We start from the raw sequence: 5,738 nt of genomic DNA, 5'->3' as shown, positions 1-5,738 counted from the left end.
TTATTGGTGTGCCTTATTACCCTTTCCATTTGTTTATTCTGATGACACTGTGTGGTAGTTCCAATTTATGAGCGACTAGCGTATACCACAAGAACAGTTCACTGATTTCCTACAATCCTTCAGGGAACTCGGGTGGAAATAGTGGCTAATAAAATATTTGCATGTATCTGCAAGGGAGGCACCAGACCTGAGAAGTGGTCCTTTTATTTGAATCTCATACAATGCACAATTAAGTAATTTTTTTATTCTCATGGATAATTACTATCCACATTCCAAAATCCACACTAATAAAAAGAAAGAATGGACTGGATAATTAAAAATCAAAAGAACAAAAAAAACCCTTTTGTTTAATTTTAGAACACACTCTATGGGTTTCTAAGCAGGTTAACTTCCCAAATTATGTTTGGCCAAGGCAATGATGTGATTCATTTGCATGCTGTGTGCCCAAGGTGGGAGCGTTGAGTCAGAGCATGTTGGGTGACAAAAGGGAGTTGGCCTAAAACTAAATATTTGCTAATGACAAAATAGAGCCCTAAATACTGCCTTTTCCAGGCCAGTTCCTTGCTTGAGAATCTGGAACCACATCAACCAAGTCCAAACCCCCTGCTTAGCTTTTCATTTCTCCTCCTGTTCTCAGCTCTCGGTGTGAGGGGACTTGCCCGAGGATGGCACAGAGATGATCAGCTGGAATCCAAGTCTTTGGGGGCTGGTCCACCCAGGTCATTAGCTGTGTCACAACTATCCTCTGTGGCCGGGGTCCCAATTCTTGCCCAGGTGATGCCCCCTCTCTCAGCTATTCCTTTACCCCATGGCATCCCTCATATATGAGGCCTTCTTCCTCCTCCAAATCATTTGAGGCCCAGCCCATGTTCCCATCTCCTCCTAAATATGTCCCTAAAAAAAGTAATTTGTTGTTAAAAAAAAATGTTGGGGGAACAAAGTTGTCTACTGGTTTTACCGCATTCTTACTGGACTAATAGACTCCGAGGGGTTGCTATGATCTGAAAATTTGCGCATGACTCTGCAGATTCAGAAACTCAGTGAATTTAGAAACTGAATGAGCCCACCCAGTTGCTCCAATCTGGGAAGCAGGAGAAGAGAAAGACATGGAAAGAAGAGATGGTGGGGTGTGTATGTTTTTGGTCTCCAATCTGTGTTTACTTGAAAATGGCAAAAAGAGCGAGGGAGCCCTAAATAATCTGGCAGTCAGCAAGAGTACACCGAGCAGCTATTCCTTGCTCATCTCCCAGCTCACACTGGGGAAGATGCAGCTCTTGAGGAGCCTGTATTCTAGTTAGGGAGGCAAGAATAACACACATGAACTGACACAAACCATGCAAGACAGGACCAAGTGAGACAGGGGATCACCTGTGTGGGGCAGATGATCAATCCTATCATTTACAGTTGACGATGTTCGTTCAGAGCAGGGGCATCACTAACACTGTTGATGGAGGCGGAGCTCCATCTGAACCCTGAAGGGTGACAGAAGTGGAGAAAGGCTGGGGGATGGGTGAGGGGAGGGCGGGTGGAGAGTGGGGGAAAGGAAAAGTCCAGCATGCCCATGAGTCTATGGACAGAACAAGCCATTTGGAATGGGGTTTTGTGGTTGGAAGTAGTAGAAGAGAAATGGAATGAGCCCAGATGGTGGAAACACTTGAAAATCTAGTCAAGTAGATCGTTCGTTTGTGATGTCATTATTCTGTCCTTCTTTCCTTCTTTCCTTCCTTCCTTCCCTCCCTCCCTCCTTCCTTCTCATCAAGTATTTACTGAGTGTCTGGTACATACAACACAGTGCTAAGACCTTGAAAATCTGACTAAGTAGCTCATTCATTTGTTTGTGATTTCATTAATCAGTCCTCCTTCCCTCCCTGACTCCCTCCCTTCCTTCTTGAGTGCCCAGTACAAACAACACAGTGTTAAGGCCTATACAGGAAACAAGGAAGTGTGAGGATCATATCGTTATTGCTAAGAACCTCATAATTTAACAGAGGAGTCAGACCTCCTTATGAAAATCTCATGGGTGCTTCAAGAGGGGATGAGGACCATCTGCTTAGCTGTGCAGTGCTACCGGAGAGGAGCGGCAGCGAGGGCTCACTGCCTCACGGGGTGATTGCGGAGGTGGTGTTTGAGCTGCAACTTGAAAGAGAGTCAAGTCTGAAAGGTGATGAAGAGGGGCAGGTGTTCCAGGAAAAGTATCAACAAGCATGGGAAAGGGGAATCGAGCATTCTGCCCAGGGAATGGCAAGTAACGGTTTGGAGTGGCCACAAGGGGTTGATATACTTGGGCACTGAGAGATTAAGATGGAAATGGAGAAACCCCAGAGCATGAAAACTAAAAAGGACCTCTGAAATTTCTACCTCTATGGCTCCCTCTTGTCTGGAAGACTGTAAGAGCCTCTCGGCTGGCTTCCCTTACCCAACTGGGTAAGGGAAGAGCCCTCTTCTTTTTTGAATCGAGGTGCACGGGTATTAGTAATTACTAATTGAATAACTGAATTAGTAATAATAGGTATTAGTTGGAGTCAGGCTAACTGCTAACAAACAATCCCCAAGTATCAGCAGCATAACGTTACAATCCAATGTGGTTAGCAGAGAGCCCCCTGCTCCACACAGTAATTCAGGAACCCAGGCTCTTTCCATCATGTGACACCACCCTCTTCAAACACAATCTACAAGGCTGCTGTTGATGGGTAAAAGTCAGACAGCAGGGAGAAGGCACATCTACATCCCATGGGCGAGAACTAGCCATGTGGCCCTACCCAGATGCCAGGAGGTCTGATGTGTCGTATAATTAACTGTGTGCCTAAAAAGAGGAAATAGGTTTGATGAGAACCTCTTTCTCCATAAACCTCAAGTCAAGTTGATACCTGACCTAAGGAGAAACAGAGACATACAGAGCAAGTGGAGAGCGTGAGGGGATGGCAGGGGCCTGGCAGTGCCAGGGCTGCAGGTTCTGACCTAGATCCTTCCTCTGCCCATGTCCTCATATGATTAGTGTGCTCCGAGTGCTGGTAGAGTTCCTAAGCATCTCCCCTACCTCAGTTTCCTCTTCTGTCCCATGGGAACTCTAACTTGGTCCTCTAGATAGGAGATGTGGAAGAGCAAACATGGATCCTTCCCATCTCCGTGGAGCAGGGGCTCAGGGCAGCCTGGGAGATATTCACCCCCCACCGCCACCCCATCCCTCCAGTGTTCCCTGTGTGATTAAAGAGGATGCTAAAGAGTGGAATGTTATTACAGCTTTTCCATAATGCAATGTCATTGGGAAGCCCTGGGCCTCTGGGCAGCACCCTGGCAGCCCCATCACTCTTCCCAGCTGCACGGAGCTTTTAGACCATGCAGGAAAGGGCAGGACGCAGTCTAATAAAACAAATGGCAAGGCAAGACCACTCATCAGCAGCTCTTCAAAATGATCTAAACTGACTTTTGATTTAAATCTGCATCCTCTGTGGCCAAAAACATAAAACAGAAGATGAGGAAAAGAACTAAAATGAAAGTGTGCGGTGCCAAGATTTAGAGGGGAGGGAGGGAGGGGGAAAAGCAGCCTGGGACAACACTGAGTTGAGTGCCAGCCAGGCAGGCTGACTTGCAGCCAGGCTTGGGCCATTTTTATTATGCATCCTCAGAACTTCTCCCTTCCACTACTAAACTGCCCTGAAATGGGACAGAAAGTTTGAGAATCAATCCCAGGGCAGACAGGCGCGGTGGCTCACATCTGTAATCCCGGCACTTTGGGAGGCCGAGGCGGGTGGATCACTTGAGGTCAGGAGTTCAAGACCAGCCTGGACAACGTGGTGAAACTCCGTCTCTACTAAAAATAAAAAAACTGGCCAGCATGGTGATGTACACCTGTAGTCCCAGCTACTCAGGAGGCTGAGGCAGGAGAACAGCTTGAACCCAGAAGACGGAGGTTGCAGTGAGCTGAGATCACACCACTGCACTCCAGCCTGGGCAAAAGAGCGAGACTCTGTCTAAAAAAAAAAAAAAAAAAAAAAATCCCAGAGCAAAATATGGAAATCTACCTGCTCCCAATTTCCCTTAGCCCTTCTCCCCCAGCCCTCGAAGATGGGCAACTTAAAGGGGAAGGGCTGAGGCTGGGGACGGGGTGGGGGTGGGGGGTGCCAGATGACCTGGGGTTATATTCTCAGGTCGTTCATTCTCTTCAGATTCTTTAACTCAACAAATATTTACAGACGACTGGGTACCAGGCCCTGCTGTCAAACAGTGACCAGTGCTTTGAGGCAAAAGCAAACAAGAGAGAAGAGGCTGCTACTTTAGATGAGGGTCAGGAAGGCTGCTCTCAGGTGACATCTACTATGGAACAGATGCAGAGAGGCAGCAGATCCCTGGGGCAGATGACAGGCATCTCAGCAGAACTGAGGGGCTTTGGATATATTCGGCTGCACTTCAGGTCCCCACTGAGCCTATCCCAGCACACCTCAAACACTTACATGTCTTTAAAAAAAGCTCACCTCCAGAATAAGGCAGCAGCCTATTACCAGAGTGACCCTTCCAGCTACCTTTAACAGGGGGCATGAAATGACTCACTATTCTGATGCAAGTCCAGACCCACTTTTTGGGTAACATATCTGGGTATTGCAGCCAATCATTTCCTCCAGTTGAATAAGGTGAAAGAAGAAAACTCAGGCAGTCGTGCTCCACAATGAAGCTAAGTATTTAATTCCTTTTTAATGTTTACATTATTAACACCAGCATTACAAAACGATATTTTTTACTTGCAAGCCATTTAAATGTGCAATTCGGTGTCTCAATTACTGGGATCATTATAACTTGAAAAACCGAAGCAGTGCTCCCTCCCTCCTCTCTCCTCCCCCTGATGGTGCCTAGTTTCTATAAAGAGCAATCAGGGCTCCATAAAGCCCAAATACCCCTTCCAAATGACTTGGGAGGTGAGGCCCTGGTGGGGGTTTTCAGTGAGCCAAGGGGACTGCATTCAGTGTGGAATGAGTGACAGCCGGCAGGTGGGTGTTAAAATGGTCATCAACTCCCCAAGGTGCTGGCACCACCCAGCTGCATTCCAGGCAGTGCCTATTAATGTGCTGGGAATGGCGCTGGGTGATTGACAAGCCAGTCAGTCCAGACTGGCTGAAACCACCCACAGGCACAGGGAAAGGAAAAGGGGGCCTAGAAAATGATCAATAAGAGCCACTGCGATGTGTTGGCTTACTTTGTGCTGGCACTGGCCAAGGCTACACCAGGTGTATAAACACACCACGCACATGGTTTACGATGATAATGCTGCAAGGGGGCCTGAAGAGGCGCCTGGGGGAGTGGCCAAGAGCACGGCTCTGAGCCACCCAGCCTGGGCTCAAGTTTTGGCTCTGCCACTTACCAGCTGGTGACCTTATCCTTTCTGTGCCTCAGTTTCCTCAGTTTCTGTAAAAATGGCAGGACAACAGTAGTACATAAATCTGAGAGCCATTGTGAGGACTAAATGAGTCCATACGTGTAAGGCATTTAGAATTGTGGCTGGGCTGGGCACAGTGGCTCATGCCTATAATCCCAACACCTTGGGAGGCCAAGCCCAGAGGATCACTTGAGTCCAGGATTCGAGATCAGCCTGGGCAACATAGCGAGACCCCATCTCCACAAAAAATAAAACAACTGGGCATCGTGGTTCCCACCTGCAGTCCCAGCTACTCAGGAGGCTGAGGCTGAAGCAGGAAGATTGCTTGAGCCCAGGAATTGGAGGCTGCAGTGAGCTATGATTGTGCTCC

The sequence above is a fragment of the Hylobates moloch genome, unplaced genomic scaffold, assembly GCF_009828535.3.
Source record: "Hylobates moloch isolate HMO894 unplaced genomic scaffold, HMol_V3 SCAFFOLD_20, whole genome shotgun sequence".
Lineage (NCBI taxonomy): Eukaryota > Metazoa > Chordata > Mammalia > Primates > Hylobatidae > Hylobates > Hylobates moloch.
Note: the sequence above shows the minus strand (reverse complement) of the source record.